The sequence below is a fragment of the Suncus etruscus genome, chromosome 14, assembly GCF_024139225.1.
Source record: "Suncus etruscus isolate mSunEtr1 chromosome 14, mSunEtr1.pri.cur, whole genome shotgun sequence".
Lineage (NCBI taxonomy): Eukaryota > Metazoa > Chordata > Mammalia > Eulipotyphla > Soricidae > Suncus > Suncus etruscus.
Genome location: NC_064861.1, coordinates 22024028 through 22042606, shown reverse-complemented (window position 1 = coordinate 22042606; position 18579 = coordinate 22024028). Strand labels below are relative to the sequence as shown.

Genomic DNA, 18579 nt, shown 5'->3' with positions numbered 1-18579 from the left:
CTCGGTGAGACAATTTTTTTATTTGTTTGTTTGTTTTTGGTTTTGGTTTTGGTTTTTGGGCCACACTTGTTTGACGCTCAGGGGTTACTCCTGGCTATGTGCTCAGAAATCGGCCCTGGCTTGGGGGGACCATATGGGATACCGGGGGATCGAACCACGGTGCGTCCTATGCTAGCGCTTGCAAGGCAGACACCTTACCTCTAGCGCTACCTTCCTGGCCCCGTGAGACAATTTTGAATTCTCTTAACACACTATAAAATATGATTATTTGATTTGCTTTTCATTAAGAATTGTTGTGAAAGTTCTTAAGAAAAGGTGAAATCAGGCATTCATGTCTCATCCTCAGAAACCATAGCACACTTTTTCTACCTCCATACTTTGCCTTACCTCAATCCATTTTCCCTATTCTGGAATACACCAAAACTCTCCAGGTAAAAGAAAAAGTTAACAATTATTAAACCTCCAGGGAATCGGATTTTGTCAGCCTCGGATTGTCTAGGCAGGGGTCTCAAACTCAATTTACCTGGGGGCCGCAGGAGGCAAAGTTGGGGTGATCCTTCAGTGCAGTCAGTAGTAAGCCTTGAACATTGGGGGGGTGTGACCCAAACAACTAAAACAAAACAAAACAAAAAAAGGTTCCTCTGGGGCAGGGCCACAAAATGTTGTATGGAGGGCCGCAAATGGCCTGCAGGCCGTGTGTTTGAGATCCCTGGTCTAGGGCCTAGAGCCACCTTATGGATGAAATGGGACTTAGTCTTTTGTCTTAGAATGTCACCTAGCCAGCTGCCCTGCTTTAGTGGACTCAGCTGTCACTTATTTATTTCCAGCTAAACTCTGCCTTCCTGGGACTCCACTCTGGCTTTCATCTCCATTTATTTTTTTAATTTTGTTTTATTGAAACCATTGTGATTTACAAAGTCCTTTATAGTTGGATTTCAGACATACAGTGACAGTGAATCAGGGCCATTCTCCCCACCAGTGTTGACTTCCTTCCACCACTGATCCCAGCTTGCATCATATACCCTACTTTTTGCCCCCAGGCCTACCCCAGTAAAATAGACACATTTTAAGTTTAAATTATTATAACTTACATTTAAATGATTATAGCTGGGGTCTCTTGATTTTATTGTTATTGACTTTGGTTTGTATATGTAATTCTGTCCTTTTTTTCTCTACCAATGCATCTATAAGACAGACCACTTGGCCCCTGGCCCCTATCCTTTTATTATTTTTTTCTTAATTTTATAGAAAAATGCAGAAATATGAGCTAAAACAATGTAGTGTCCCAAGGTTCTTTGAAAAAGGCGGGAGCCCCTACCTAAAGATAAAAAAGGGGGTAGCAGTTTTTTGCATAAGGGCAGCAAATGTTAGGGAAAATAGGAAGGAAAAACATTTGTCCTAAAAACAGGGTGTTCCTAGCCTGAAGCATCCTGCCATTAGACCAACTATAGGTTCCAGACATACTAAGTTGTCTACTCCAAAGTGTTTCTTCATGGTCCCACGGAAAGTTCTCCTCAATCACAGTTGTCACAGTCAGGCTTCTGTAATTAAAAATCTTGATTTTTTTTTTTTACACAGATCCTATGTCAAAGTCAGGGTGTCACAGAGCATCTTCTGGTTTCTTCTCAACATTAGGTGGCAAGGGAGGAGAACCTATCCTGAAAGCAAGTTTTTGCTGTTTCTTTTTTGTTTTTGTTTTTGTTTTTTTTGGTTTTTTTTGGCTACACCTGTTTGATGCTCAGGGGTTACTCCTGGCTAAGAGCTCAGAAATTGCCCCTGGCTTGGGGGGACCATATGGGATGCCGGGGGATCGAACCGCAGTCCTTCCTTGGCTAGCGCTTGCAAAGCAGACACCTTACTTCACCGGCCCCAGTTTTTGCTGTTTCTAAGTCATCAGGGTATCATATGAACCCACCCTGAAACAAGTTAGTGCTAGGGCAGCATTAGAGCCTTTCCTGGTCAATGTTTGATTCCTAGTGCTGGTGCAGAAAGCAATGCCAGTTCTAAAGATGGGATCCAAGTGAAGGGTTGATGTCTATTGACTGAAGCCTAAATCAAGTCATGATGAAATGTTCAGGAAAGGCCCCCCTGCAATATAAAATTTATATGTTCCTAACTGTATTAGATAAGAAATTTTTATACATAAGATTTCCTCATGTTAATGTGCCTATGCAAAAAAGAACAATGCCATATGATACTACGGGTGCATATGGAATAAAAATAACAAGCTAAGGGCCTTAAAGATAGCACAGAAGTAAGGCATTTGCCTTGCATACAGCCAACCAGAGAGGAAACCAGTTTGATTTCTGGCATCCATATGGTCCCCTAGCCTGCCAGGGATGATGAGTGCAGAGCCAGGAGTAACCCCTGAACACAGCCGGGTGTGGCCCAAAAAACCAAACAAGCAACAAATAAATAAATAAATAAATAAATAAAGCAAGCTATTTTTAAAATAATAACAAGCTAAACAATCCCTATAACCTGGTTCTAACCTGGACTCAGACCCCAAGAGAAACTTACCTACTAGAATTTTCTACTAAACAAATCTACTCAAGACAGCCTTAAAAGAAAAACTGAAAGGTCTACTTTAAGACAAGACCGACCAACTGCACACCAAACTTCTACACAAAGTGGCACTAAATCCAAAGACAACTCTCTCAATGTCAATAGACTAAATGCACCAGTTAAGAGACAGAGAGTGGCTAAATGGATAAAAAAAAGCTGAATCCAACCTTCTGCTGCCTACAAGAAACACACCTAAATAGTCAGAACAAATATAGACTCAAAATCAAAGGCTGGAGGAAAATCATCCAAGAAAACAATACCCTTAAAAAAGCTGGAGTGACCATACTAATATCAGATCACACAAATTTTAGACTCAGAAAAGTTGTAAGGGATGAAGATGGACATTTCGTGCTAGTCAAGGGATATGTAGAACAGGAAAAATAACACTTCTAACATATACACACTCAATAAGGGACCAGCAAAATATTTAATACAGTTGATAAATAATACAGTTGACAAATCTGAAAGAAGATATCAATAGCAACACAATATTAGTGGGGGACCTCAACACTGCCCTGTCACCCTTTGATAGGTCAACTAGGCTGAAACTCAACAAGAATATACTAGCTCTGAAAATAGAAATGGATTAGTAGACATAAAAGTGGACTAGTAGATATATATAGGATACTCTATCCTGAGAAAACTAAAATCACATTCTTGTCTAATGCACATGGGTCATTCTCCAGGATAGACCATATGATGGCCCATAAAACATATCGCCATGAAGTCAAGAGGATAGAAATCGTATAGGCTACCTTCTCAGATCACAAGGCACTGAAATTAGATGTGAACTACAAAAGGGCACAGAAGAAAAACTTTAACACCTGGAAATTAAACATCTCACTACTTAACAAGAAGTGGGTCAAAGATGAAATCAAAGAGGAAATCAAAACATTCCTGGAAACAAATGACAATGAAGACACACAAATTATCAGAATTTAAGGGACACAGCAAACGTGGTACAAGAGAAAAATGTGCTTTGCAAGCATACATCAGAAAGGAAGAAAAAGGGCCGGAGAGATAGCATGGAGGGTAAGGCATTTGCCTTTCATGCAGAAGGTCATCGGTTCGAATCCCGGCGTCCCATATGGTCCCCCGAGCCGGCCAGGAGCGATTTCTGAGCATGAAGCCAGGAGTAACCCCTGACTGCTGCTGGGTGTGACCCAAAAACCAAAAAAAAAAAAAAAAAAAAAAAAAAGAAAGGAAGAAAAAGCCGCACTAAAAAGCTTAATGACACAGCTTAAAATTAGATAATGATCAACAAAAGGAACCAAAAATAGGTAGTCAGAAGAAATAAAAAGGCTTAGAGCAGAAATCAATGAAGTGGAAAGCCAAAACACAATATGAAGGATTAACAAATGCAAAAGTTGGTTTTTTGAAAAATAAACAAGAATGATAAACCATTAGCAAAACTCAAAGAAAAGGAGAGCGAGATACTTGATAAATGAGATTAGAAATGAAAAGGAGGAGATCACTACAGATATTGCAGAGATTCAAAGGGTAATCATAGACTACTTTGAGAAACTCTATGAGAATCTGAAAGAAATGGATAAATATTTGGGCTTTTATAATCTTCCACAGTTAAACCAAAATGATCTATCATATCTAAACAGACCCATCACTACTGAGGAAATTAAAAGAAAAAGAGCCCAGGCTCAGATGGAATCACTAACGAATTCTTTCAAATCTTTCTAGAGGAACTACTACCAATCCTTTTCAGACTGTTTCATTAAATTGAAGAATCAGGAACACTCCCGAATATTTTTTATGAAGCTAACATCACCCTGATACCAAAACCAGACAAAGATCCTGCCAAGAAAGAAAGAAAGGAAGGAAGGAAGGAAGGAAGGAAGGAAGGAAGGAAGGAAGGAAGGAAGGAAGGAAGGAAGGAAGGAAGGAAGGAAGGAAGGAAGGAAAGAGAGAGAGAGGAAGGGAGGGAGCGAGAGAGGAAGGGAGGGAGTGAGGGAGGAAGGGAGGGAGCGAGGGAGGAGGAGAAGGAGGAGGAGGAGAAGAAGAGGAAGGAAGGAAGGAAGGAAGGAAGGAAGGAAGGAAGGAAGGAAGGAAGGAAGGAAGGAAGGAAAGAAACTAGAGATCAATATTCCTAATGAACACAGATGCAAGGATCCTCAACAAAATCCTGGCAAATAGGATCCAACACCTCATAAAGGTCAGACACCGCAGCCAAGTAGGTTTCATTCCAGAAATGCAAGAATGGTGTAACATATGTAAATCAATCAATATAATACACCATCAACAAAAAGCAAAAGAAAAACTATATGATTGTATCAATAGATGCAGAGAAAGCATTCAATAAGATTTCCACACCTTAAAAACACTCATCAAAATGGGAATTAAAGGAACTTTTCTCAATACAGTCAAGGCCATCTAACACAAGTCAATGGCAAATATTATTCTCAATGGAGGTAACCTAAAAGCCTTTCCTCTAAAATCTGGTACAAGACAAGGCTGCCTCTCTTACCACTCCTATTCAACATAGTACTGGAAGTTCTTGCCATAGCGATTAGGCAAAAATTGATATCAAGGGCATCCAAATAGGAAAGAAAGAATCAAGCTCTTACTGTTTGGAGATGACATGATACTATATTTAGAAAACCCTTAAGACTCTGCCAAAAAAGCTTCTAGAAACAACAGATTTGCATAGGAAATTGGCAAGCTACAAAATTAACATGCAAAAATCAATGCTCTTCTTTTATACCAATAATGATAGAGAAGAAATGGACATTAAAGAAACAATACCATTCACATTAGTATCGCACAAACTCGAATATCTTGGAGTCAACTTAATTAAAGAGTTGAAGGACCTTACAAAGAAAACTACAAAACCCTGCTTCAAGAAATTTTTTCTTTATGAAATAAAAGAGGACACAAAGAAATGGAGATACATATCCTGCTCATGGATTGGCAGGATTACCATAATTAAAATGGCAATACTTCCCAAAGCGTTGTATATATTTAATATGTACACAGAGATTGGCTTACATCACAAAGATCAAAAACAATATTTAATCTGGGATACCCATGACATTCTTTAAAGAAGTGGATCAAACACTCCTGAAATTTATTTGGAACACTAAACATCCACAAATAGTAAAGCTATCCTTGGGAAAGGAATATGGGAAACATCACTTTCCCCAACTTTAAATTGTATTACAAAGCAACAGTCATTAAAACAGCATGATATTGGAATAAAGACAGACCCTCAGATCAGTGGAATAGATTTGAGTATTCAAAGAATGTTCTCTGACATACAATCAATTAATTTTTGATAAAGGGGTAAGAAATGCAAAATGAAGAAAAATAAAGGAAAGCCTTTTCAACAAGTGGTGTTGGAGCAACTGGTCAACCACTTGCAAAAAAGCAAACTCAGACCTCCGTTTAACACCGTCTACAAAGGTCAAATCCAAATGGATTAAAGACCTGGATATCAAGCTTGAAACCATAAGGTATATTGAACAACATGTAGGTAAAACACTCCATGACATTGCGACTAAAGGCTTCTTCCAGGCAGAAAGAACATTCTCCATACAAGTGGAAACAGAGATAAACAGATGGGACTATAGTAAGCTGAGAAGCTTCTGCACCTCAAAGGAAATAATGCCTAGGATACAAAAGCCACCCAACAAATGGGAGAAACTATTCACCCAATTTCGGTCAGACAGGGGGCTAACATCAAAAATATACAAGGTACTGACAGAACTCAACAACAACACACACACAAAAAAACATCTAACCCCATAAAAAAAATGGGGAGAAGAAATGAACAATTTCTCAGAGAAATACAAATGGCCAAAAGGCACATAAAAAAATGTTCCACATCACTAATTATCAGGGAGATGCAAATCAAAACAACAATTATATACCATTTTACACCTCAGAGATTGGCTCACATCACAAAGATCAAGAACAATAAGTGCTGGCAGGGATGTGGGGAGAAAGGAACTCTCATTCACTGCTGGTGGGAATGCCATCTAGTCCAACCTTTATGGAAAACAATATGGTGATTTCTCAAAAAAAACTAGAACTTGAGCTCCCATATGATAGAGCTACACCACTTCTAGGGATATACCCTAGGAAAACAAAAAGGCCATACAAAAATCCCTTCCTCACACCTATATTCATTGCAACACTATTTACAATAGCCAGACTCTGGAAACAACCAAGATGCCCTTCAATAGAAGAATGGCTAAAGAAACTGTCGTACATATACACAATGGCATATTATGCAGCTGTCAGGAGAGATGAAATCATGAAATTTTTCTATACACGGATGGACATGAAAACTTAAAATTGAGTGAAATAAGTCAGAGGGAGAGAGAGACACACAGAATAGTCTCACTTATTATTTTTTTTGTTTGTTTTTGGGTCACACCTGGCAGTACTCAGGGGTTACTCCTGTGTCTACGCTCAGAAATCGCTCCTGGCAGGCTCGGGGGACCATATGGGATGCCGGGATTTGAACCACCATCCTTCTGCATGCAAGGCAAATGCCTTACCTTTATGCTATCTCTCTGGCCCCTATCTATGGATTTTAAGAAAAATAAAAGATATTATTGTAATAATGCCCAGAGATGATGGCTCACAATGAGAAGCTCACTTCAAGGCGGGTTGAGTACAGTTAGAACACTGAAAACCACCATGACAGTGTTGATTACAGACAGGGGGTGTGGGTGGAGGGAGATGGAGTTTATTGGTGGTGGGAATGTTGCACTGGTGAAGGGAGGTTGTTCTTTTTGTGACTAACCCAACTATTTATTTATTATTATTATTATTATTATTATTTTAAATATGGAACGCTTCACGAATTTGCGTGTCGTCCTTGCGCAAGGGCCATGCTAATCTCTGTATCGTTCCAATTTTAGTATATGTGCTGCTGAAGCGAGCACTATTATTATTATTATTATTTATATTATTTATTTATTATTTAAACACCATGATTACAAACAGGACTATGTTTGTAATCATGGTGTTTAAATAAAAAAAGAATATTTTTTCAAGATTATTATAATGAATACTGTATTTGGAGTCTAATATAGCACCATAATGTATAACTAAGGCAACCAACCTATATCTCCAAGAACCACTGTGAACACAAAGATTAGAGTTATTACATACATAAATATTAAGACACTAAAACATTCTTATATGAGCACTATAGTGAGAGTCCATGGCTTCCAAATAAATTCTGCACCTATTTCTATGGATAAAAGCATTAGGACATTATTATAGACCTCTATAAAGCAGTTGATTGGGTGCTGGAGTGATACACAGTGATGGGTGTTTGCCTTGTATACAGCCTATCTGGGAAGGACCTGGTTTGAACCCTGGCATCCCATATAGTCCCCCTGAGCCTCTCAGAAGCTATTTCTGAGCACAGTGACAGGAGTAACCACTACCAGGTGTTGCCCAAAAAACAAACCAAACAAACAAATAAACAAAAAAGAGCAATTGTTTGAATACCTGTTCAATCTAAACAGCTTTCTCTGTTGCTGCATATCTCTGGAGTATAAAAAAGAATATAAGGTTTTCTGTTTCTTCTCTATACTCTGGAGCCAATGGTGTTCAAGACAACTATCATGTAGATGATTGTGTTACTTCGTGGAGTCATTCTAAATATCACATATGCATTTTGTATTTATCCTTCTGGCTTACTTCCTTAACATAATATCTTGTTGCAAATTGCATGATCGTATTATTCCTTACAGCTACGTAGTATTCCATTGTATATATGTAACACATCTTCATGATCCATTCATCTGTTCTTGGACATCTAGATTGATTCAAAGTTTTAGCTATTGTACTGAGTGCTGCAATGAATAGTGGTGTGCATACATTCTTTTGTATGAATGTTTTTGTGTCTTGGAGATGGATACCCTAAAGAGGGATTGCTGGGTCATATGTCAGCTCGATTTTGAGTTTAGAGAAAATCCTCCATACTGTTTTCCATAGGGATTTGGATAGAGTGGGTATCCACCAGCGGTGGATGAGAGTTCCTTTTTCAATACATCCCTTCCAACAGAGATTTTTTTCCAGAGACTTTTGATATGTGCCGTCCTCACTGGTGTAAGATGCTATCATTGTTGTCTTGATTTGAATATTCCTAATGATAAGTGATGAGTAGGTTTCTCATGTGTCCGTTGGTCATGTGTTGATCTTCCTCAGAGAATGGCTGTTCATTTCCTTTGCCTATTTGTTTTGTGGAGTTAACCTTTATGTGTACTTTGTATATCCTAGATATCAAATCTTTATCTGATGTGCTGAATGCGAAAATTTTCTCCCAAGTTTGTTGTCTTCTAATTTTAGCCCATGTTTCTTTTGCTATACGCAAACTTTTTAATTTGATGCAGTCCCATTTATTTAGGTTTGACACTGTAGCTCTTGCCATTGGCAAACTATCATCAAAGATTTCTTTGAGGTCTAAGTCTATGTTTTCTTCAATGAATTTTATAGATAAGGATCTAATCTCAAGGTCTTTAATCCATTTTTGAATTGACTTTGGTGTAAATTGTGAGGTGTGGCTCAATCTAATCATTCCTATAATCATTTGTTGAAGAGACTGTTTTTGTTACATTTTAAAATTTTGGCTCCTTGTCAAAGATTAGTTAATCATATACTTTGGGATTTGTATCTGGATAATCTATTCTGACCCAATGGTCTGAAAGTCTGTCTTTGTTCCAATACCATGCTGTTTTGTTCACTATGGCTTTGTAGTAGAACTTCAAATTAATTAATGGGATGCCTTCAGTTATTTGGTTTTCAATATGGATTTGGCTCTCATATGTTATTTATGTTTCCACACAAACTGTATAATCGATTGCTCTAAGTCCTTGAATAATGTTGTCTGAATTTGAATAGGGATTGCGTTGAATCTATAGTAGTTTAGGTAAGATGGTCATTTTGATAATATTCATTCTTCCAACCCAGGGGATTGAAATGTTCTCCCATTTCCTAAGGTTTACTTCAGTTTCTTTCTTTCAGTTTCTATGGTATAAGGCTCTCACATCTCTTGCTAGGTTTATTTCTAAGGTTTTTTTCACGTTGGACACTATTTTAAATGGGATAGATTCTTTGACCTCTTTCTCCTTTGAGTCTTTATTTGTATAAAGGAATGCAATTGTCTTTGTGTAATTGACTTTGTACCAGCCAATTTGCTTTATTAATTTTTTAGGAGTTTTTCTGTGGACTCTTTAGGGTCTTTGATATATATATCATCATATCATCTACAAATAGATATAGTTTAACTTCCTCTTTAGATAGCTGTTACTTCCAGGTATGTTCTTTCTACACCCATTTTGGTGACTGTTTTCTTTTCTTTTCTTTTTTTCTGATTTTTTTTTCCTTTGGTCACACCTGGCAGCATTCAAGAGTTTCATCCTTCGTTGGCTGTATGCAAAACAAACACCTTACTGCTATGCCATCGCTCTGGCCCCTGATTACTGTTTTCATCATGAATCTGTGTTGGATTTTGCTTTCTCTGCATCAATTGATATGATCATGTGGTTTTTATTCTTCTTTTTACTGATGTGGTATGTGGTGTTGAATAATTTGCTTATATTGAACTATTTTTACATCCCTGGGATAAAACCCACTTGCTCATTATGTATAATATTTTGATATTTTGTTGGTTTTGGTTTGCTGATTTTTTTTTTTTTTTTTTTTTTGGTTTTTGGGTCACACCCGGTGGTGCTCAGGGGTTACTCCTGGCTGTCTGCTCAGAAATAGCTCCTGGCAGGCACGGGGGACCATATGGGACACCGGGATTCGAACCAACCACCTTTGGTCCTGGATCCGCTGCTTGCAAGGCAAACACCCCTGTGCTATCTCTCCGGGCCCTGGTTTGCTGATATTTTAAGGATTTTTGCATCCATGTTTATTAGTGAGATTGATCTTTGTTTTTTTTCTTGGCAGTTTCTTTGTGAGCTTTTAAAATGAGCATGATATTAGCTGTATTAAAGGTATTAGGGAAGACTGCCATCTGTTGTTTTTTTTTTTGTCCTCCAATTCACAAATACAGACCAGGCAAAGGGCCTGTGTTGAGGTGTAGATGGGGTGCATTTACTATACCTCCTCTTTCTATATAGTCAGTGTAAAGAACACAGCCTGTGGTAAGAATTGGGAGACCTTATCTTTTCTTATATATATATATATAAAATCCTTCACCAGTGCAACATTCCCATGACCAATATCCCAAGTGTCCTTCCTCCCCACCCCACACCGGCCTATACTCTCGACAGGCTTTCTACTTCTTTCATTCAGTCATATTTTGTTATGATAGTTCTCAGTGTATTTCTGTGACTGCACTAAATGATCCCTGTGGTGAGCTTCATGTCGGGAGCTGGACCCTCCAGTCCTCCTTTATTTTGTCTCTGAGAATCATTCCTAGGGATATATCCTAGGAACACAAAAATACAATACAAAAATCCCTTTCTCACACCTATATTCATAGCAGCGTTATTTACAATAGCCAGACTCTGGAAACAGCCTAGATGTCCCTCAATAGATGAATGATAAAAGAAACTATGATACATATACACAATGGAATATTATGCAGCCATCAGAAGGGTTGAAGTCATGAAATTTTTCCTATACATGGATGTATATGGAATCTATTATGCTGAGTGAAATAAGTCACAGAGAGAGATAAACACAGAATGGTCTCCCTTATTTATGGGTTTTGAGAAAAATGAATAACATTTGTGTAATGATTCTCAGATGCCATCTGTTTGATGTTTTGGAAGAGTCAAAGGATCAATTTTGCTAACTCTTCTCTGAATGTTTGATAAAATTCACTCAGAAACCTTGTTCTGGATAAATAAATAAATCTTGTTCTGGATTTTTATTCTTGGTGAATTTCTTAATTACTGTTTCAGTTTCCTTACTTGTGATTGGCCTCTTTAGGCTTTCTACTTCCTCCTCATTGAGTATTGGGAGATGATTTTTTCCAGAAATATGTGCATTTTTCCTAGGTTCTCTAAGCTTAACTGAGTACAGTTGTTCATAATAAGCTCTCACGATGTCTTGGATTTCTTGGGGTTCTGTTGTAACCTCTCCTCTTTCATTTTTGATCCTGTTTGAGTATTTTTCTTTTTTTTCTTGTGAGTCTTACCAGCAGTTTGCCTATCTTGTTTACTCTTTCAAGAAAAACAAAAACAAAAAACAGCTCCTGGTCTCATCAGTTCTTCGTATTGTGTTCTTTGTTTCTATACTGTTGATTTATGCTCTGGTTCTCTCTCTCTCTCTCTCTCTCTCTCTCTCTCTCTCTCTCTCTCTCTCTCTCTCTCTCTTCTCTTCTCTCTCTCTCTCTCTCTCTCTCTCTCCCTCCCCTCTCTCCCTCCTTCCCTCTCTCCCTCCTTCTCTCCCTCCCCCCTCTCGTTTTTGGGTCAAACCCGGCAGTACTCAGAGATTACTCCTGGTTGTATGCTCAGAAATCACTCCTGGCCTGCTCTGGGGACCATATGGATTCCAGGATTCAAACCACCATCCTTCTGCATGCAACTCAAACACCCTACCTCTATGCTATCTCTCCCGCCCCCTATGCTCTGGTTTTTATTATTTTTTTCATCTGCTAGTATTTAGATTCCCTTGCTGTTGGTTTTCCAGATATTTAAGGTATCTTTGTAGTTTTTTTGATTTTGTCTTTTCTTCTTTCCAGTTGTAGGCCTGTATTGCTATGAGTTTTCCCCTAATTACTGTTTTTTATGTGTTTCATAGATTTTGGCAATTTGTTTCCTCATAACAACTCATCTAAAGGAATCTCTTTACTTATGCCTAGATTTTTTTCTTTGATCCAGTTGTTGTTGAGCAGCATGCTATTTAGTCTCCAGGTATTAGCTTTTCTCCACACCTTCTTTTTACAGTAAATCTTGATCTTTGTGGTACTGTGGTCTGATAGGGTCCTTGGTATAATTCTTATATTGTTAGAGTTGTTGTTGTTGTTACAATTCCATATTTGGTTTGTGTAATTGATCTTTGAGTAGTTAATTTAGAGTCAGTTTTGGTAGCATGAATATTGCAAATTATTTTTGTCCAAGAATGTTTTTAACCCTCCCTCTCATGTAAATGAAAGTTTTGCGGGGTAGTGGACTCTAGGTGGAAAGTTTCTTTCAGTCACTAATTTGAATATGTCATTCCACTCTTTTCTTGCCTGGATTTTTTTTAATGGAAGATCTGGTTTGATTCTTATGTTCTTTCCTTTATATTTGAGGTTTATATTTTCCCTTACAGCTTTAAAGAGTCCGTCTCTCTTTGATTTTTGCTATTTGGATTACTATATATTTGGGGGTGTTCTATTAGGGCATACTATGCTAGGCACTCTTTCTAGCCTCTTTGAATTGCATAGCAACCTCTTTTCAGAGAGTGGGAAAGTTCTTTTGCTTCCTCACTAATTTTTCTTTTTTCCTCTCCTTCTGGTATTCCTGTAATTTGAAGATTATTTCTTTTACCTTTGCTTGTTTTTCTTAAAATAAATTTTTGTTTATTATTGTTGTTGTTGTTGTTTTGGGGTCACACCCTGTGGCAATCATGGTTATTCCTGGCTCTGTGCTCAGAAAACACTCCTGGCAGGGGAACCATATGGGATGCTGAGATTCAAACCACCATCTGTCCTGGATCGGCTGCATGCAAGCCAAACATCCCACCGCTCTGCTATCTCTCTAGCCCTGCCTTTGTTTATTAAGTATTTATTATTACTTTCCCCCCCAATGTTTTGTCTATTCTTTTTTATTGACTACGTTATCACTGCTGGCTTGTAATTTGTCTTCAAGTTCGTCTATGCAATCATCCACTTGTGTATTCTGCTACTATGACTTGCTAACATATTTTTCATTTCCTTCAGTTTTATTTATTTGTATGGATTCTCTCATTTTCTGAGAGTCTTTGAATTGGTTGAATTTTTCATCTATATATTTCTTAATTCTGCAGACTTTTGACTTCTTGATTTTTGTTGCTAAAATATTAAGTGTTGATTTTAGGTCCTTATCTATAAAGCTCACGGACATTTTGGTAGACTTGGAAATTTGCCAGGATTTCTCTCTATATCCCCAACTGCAGATGCCTTCCTTAGTTTTCTCATTGTTCTTTGCATTTGTTGGGTTGGAATGCTGGAGCTTCAGGGTTTTCAAAAAAGTGATCTATTGACTGTATAAGAGGTAGCTAGAGGTATATCTGTTTTAGAGGTTATTTTCCTAAATAAGTGAAGTTATCTAAGTTTGATAAAAATATTGCAAAGTTGTTCATTTGTTTGTTCAGCTGGATTTTGAGCTGTTTATTTTCTAAGAGAAAGGCATGCTAGCTTCAGTCTGACTGGAACTATATGATATAAATTGAAAAATGTTTGTGAAGGAGGATTGATGAGACAAGAGGGTCTCTGTCCGTGCCCAGACATAAACCTGAAATGGCCACAGGAGGCATGTAATCAGGATGATGATGGAATTCAGAGGATCTCATCTTCATTTAGAATGTCTTTCCCTTATTCACAGTACAGCCTTTCTTTTTTTTCTCCCCCAAAAGGTTGGGTAGGCCAAATAAGTTTGGAAACCTGTATTTTTAGTTTATTTTGGGGGGCACATCCAGCAGACCACAGGGGTTCCTCCTGTTTTGCACTTATGAATCACACCTGGTGCACTCAAGGGACAATATGGGATGCCTGGGATCAAACCTGCGTCAGTTTCATGGAAGGCAGGAACCCTACTCACTGAATTATCACTCCAATCCAATAACCTCTGTTGTAATCAATACTTACTAAGAGGGTTGTTGCATGCCGATAGCTGAACTCTTGTGTGTAAATTCATCAGGGCAAAGTTAAGTGTTGGTTTTTCTTTTTCTTTTCTTTTTTTTTAAGAGTAGGTCCACAGAAAAAGCCATACGTCCACACTATTTTCAGGAGAACCACCATAAGACAGTAAATGTAATACAAAGAATTGTGTGATGAATCACATCAGAGACCTAGTATTGCTAGGTGCAAACTAGAAAAGCTGCAATAATTCTTCCACTTTTTTTGTCAAGTGGTTTGTCACTCAGGCTGTGATGACTAGAGGCACTTTTCTTACATAAATTCGGCAGATTAGAGGGAGGGACCATCATTTGGTTCTCAAGCTCTGGTCTTTCAAGTTGAGACACATCCTTATTTACTTCAAATTATTCAACTGCTTTTCTCCTCACATGCTTAAGATTCAAACAGATCTTTCTTGAAAGCTTTCCAAGTGTGGCCTGTGGCCCACTGTGAGAGGTTCTTCTGGTCCATTTTTGGATGCATTTCAAAGATTAAGGATGCTTTATTAGCAACATTTCAGGGAAGTTGCTGAAAGTTCCTAAATTGAGTGAGTTTGTTTAGTTTGGGGCTGTAGTAAGAAATCTCTACCATGTACTACTTGGGAATATGGGCAAGCTCTCTGTATGTGCTTATTGTGTGGCTGAAGGATGTTTGGGATGTCTCTGGGGGACTTCTCCAAGCCTTTCAACTATTCTTGTTATAATAATTGGAAGTTTATAGAACTACTGTTAAGTGTATAGTGAGTAGAAATTTTGTTCTTACATAATGGTTGTGTTGTTGCCATCTAATTACTGCTTAGCTTTTTTGGAGTTCTCTGTTAATCACCAAGCTATTTTTCCACTGGCAGAAAACTGAGTAGGGAAATTGATTGAGTTGTGGCTTGAGTACAGATTATAGTCAATAGGGCTTTCCACTTGCTATATTTTTGATCCAGTGATATGGCTGAGTGCTAATGCATATGTCAGTCAGAAAGTAAACTTACATTGTTTTGCTTAATTATAGCTTTAAAAACACCATAGTTTTCAAGTAAAAATAAATATCTCACTTTCATCCATGTAGCAGTAAATTGAATTTTTTTCTTAAAGCCAAGCCTAGTAGTATTCCACTATATATATATAGACCATAATTTCTTGTTGGAGAGTATCATGATGAGTGAAATCAGTCATTTCACTAAGAAGGAGAGGGACAGACACAGAATTATCTGTCATATTGAATAGGAAGAATCACAACGGAATAACAGATTTCCATATGTGACAAAAAGTGAGAACTCTTCTTCAGTAGGAAGTTTGGTGTGAGGGATGAGGGGCAGTGAACGAGAAATTGGGACAGTGGGAAGTAGACACTGGTAAAGGGTGTGGTGTGTGGCGCTGGAATGTGTTATGCATGAAACCTTACTAATAAAAGTTTTGTAAATCATGGTGCCTAAAATAAAATTTTAAAAATTAAAAAATTTCTTCACAGTGCTGGCCTTAGTGATGATAATAAAGGTCACTCATGAGGAAATTCTGGGATTATAAATAACTATTTTGGGGGGATGGAATTGCATATTAAATTGGCTCAGCAATGAACAGAATTTATTGCAAAAATCACATTTTACTGTATATGTTATGTAGAGGAAGCATATGAAGGCTTTCCTTACCCTCCTTTGATTTATTTTATTGCATTTCTGTTGTAGCTTTTGGTAAGAATTTATAGAATTCTTGAATCAAGATCTACTTTTCAGTCTCAGTGTTTCTGGATGAGGCACTGTGGTTCAGAGAGAATCTAAATATTCTGTGTTATATGCCAACTGGCTGTAAAGGTTAATGCTTGCTTCTAGTTTCATTTTCTGTGACTTGAGGCAAATTCTTTTAGTTCTTACCTCTTCTTGCTGGCCCCACTTCTTACCACCTTTATCATCATTATGTGGTTAGTGGAGCTGGATTCTGCCCAATTTCATTACCAAACTGTAGGTAAATGACCTTCCATCCTTATGCCTCAGTATTCCCCTCAGTATTCTGGGATGGGCCTATGTTGTTATGAATAGCAACTTTTTTGGGCCACACCTGGCAGTGCTCTGGCATTACTCTTGGCTCTGTGCTCAGGGGTCATTCCTGGCAGTGCTTGGCAGACCACATGGAATGCTAGAGATTGAATGCAGTCAGCACATGTAAGGGACATGCTCTACCTGCTGTGCTATTGCTCTGGCCCTAACTTTGATTTTTAGTGGCGATTTAATGTAGCATATATAGATATTGATTTATAATGATGCATACCTGAAATTATTTAATTTTAATATATAATACCACATCAGTGGGGAGTCTGAGACATAACAAAACATTTATAATTATAGTTATTTTATTATTATTGAAATTATTTTAATGACTCACAGGCTAATTCTGATAAGATAAACAATGTCATTTTTATTCTGTAGAGATCAGAACATCTTCATACGTTTGCAAACAAATATATTTTGTTGTGATCTTTTGCAGGGCTTTATAGACAGTATTCAGCAGATGTTAGTGTATCTACCTCAAGGTTTATAAAACCAGAGGCCAGGAAACTGTAAATGTGTCCAGATCTCAGAAATTTCTGGCTAAGTACGATAGATAGATGTTAGCGTAAACTGGGTTGTTGAGAAGGAAGGTATGTTAGTGATTCTCTCTACATTGCACTCTGCTAATCATAGGGCCAAACTCAGCCAAAGAGATCTTTTATTTAGTCACTGAATTACAAAGTTATTCATGATTGGATTTCAGGCATACAATGTTTCAACACTAATCCTTTCACTAGTGCCCACTTCTCTTCACCAATGAATGCCTTTCCCTTTTCCTGTGTCACCTCCCACCCACCTGTCTACATCTATGAGAAGTACTTTTTTTAAATTAATTTTTTGGCATCATGGTTATAGTAAATGTTACTGGTAGGTTTTCACCACCTTCCAGCTCCTTATCCCTATCATCTGTCCTGGATAACCTGCTCAGATTGCCTGTCACTCTGGCCCTCCTCCCTCTGAAAGGCCTTTCCCGTCATCTTAAGGTCTGTATTTACTGTATTTACTGCCCTGCTTTCCCAAAAAGGTTTTTAATCTTTGTCCAGGTCTCATGCAAATATAACCTCTTCGGAGAAGCATTTCCCATCGTAATCCACAGCTTTTTTTACTTTCTTCATTGAACTTACCAGTGTTCAAAATGATCATATTTGGGTATCTTTTTTTCTTTTGTTTAATGCCCTTATTGGGGGGGGGGTTGGGGCCACACACAGTGACACTCAGGGGTTACTCCTGGCTATGTGCTCAGAAATCGCTCCTGGCTTGGGGGACCATATGGGATGCTGGGGGATCAAACCGCAGTCCGTCCTAGGCTAGCGCTGGCAAGGCATACGCCTTACCACTCCACACCATCACTCCAGCCCCAGTGGCTTTATTTTTTTAATAGTTTTTATTGAGGCCAATGTGAATTATAAGACTTTTACAGTTATTTTTAAGGTATGTAGTGCCAGTGAATTGGGGAAATTCCCACTGTCTATGTTGACCACCCGCTGTCCCTGTTCCTAGCATCCATCCCATACCTCCAATCCATAGCCCCCATCGACTTCTGGTGTAAAAGGTCCCTTTTGTGTATAGCTTGTTGTGGTTTGGGTCTCTTAATTCCATTGCCATTGAAATTGGGTTGGGTATTTAGGTTTGATCATTTTTTATTTCCACTCAGGGTTCGTGAGACTGCTTTCCCCTGGTACTATCACATTTTTTTTTTCCTTCAATGTATGGGGCAGAACAAGACAATTCAAGTTCTATAGGTTTGTTGATAAGAAAAAGAAAAAGAAGGGGAAAAATTGGGGAGTAGCCCCTACATAGAAACTATGAATATAAATTTAAAAGAGGAAGGACAAAAAGAGAAAAAGAAAAAAAAAACAAAATCAAACAGAACAAAACAAAACTAAACAAAACTTGGAAAATAAAAGGGAAGGGGGCATTGGTGTGGTAGGATTTTTTTTTTTTTGCATAGGTACAGTAAGTATTGGGGAAATTAGAAAGGAAATTTCCTTGGCCTAGGAGATAGTTTCTCCACTCTTGAAGCATACTGTTGTCATGGGATCTTCTACAGGCTCGGGCCATGTTCATTGTCATACTCTCAGATCTTTTTATGGTGCCAGGAAACATTCTGCTCAGTTGTGATAGTTAAAGTCAGTTTTCTGTAATTTGAGATTTTGGTTTTTGCACAGGTCCTAGGACAAAATTTATGATA

At 38.0% G+C, this 18579-nt stretch overlaps 1 protein-coding gene and 2 non-coding genes across 3 annotated transcripts in view; 1 reads left to right on the top strand and 2 right to left on the bottom strand.

Moving 5' to 3' along the window:
• Positions 1-18579, top strand: part of ARHGAP26 (Rho GTPase activating protein 26) — a 517227-nt gene that overhangs the window by 247799 nt on the left and 250849 nt on the right. The gene's annotated exons all lie outside the window — the stretch shown is intronic.
• Positions 7366-7469, bottom strand: LOC126029156 (U6 spliceosomal RNA). Its single transcript, XR_007502808.1, has one exon. It is a non-coding gene; the product is annotated as a U6 spliceosomal RNA (small nuclear RNA).
• LOC126028791 (small nucleolar RNA SNORA51) lies at positions 10572-10705 on the bottom strand. The gene has a single exon (XR_007502504.1). It is a non-coding gene; the product is annotated as a small nucleolar RNA SNORA51 (small nucleolar RNA).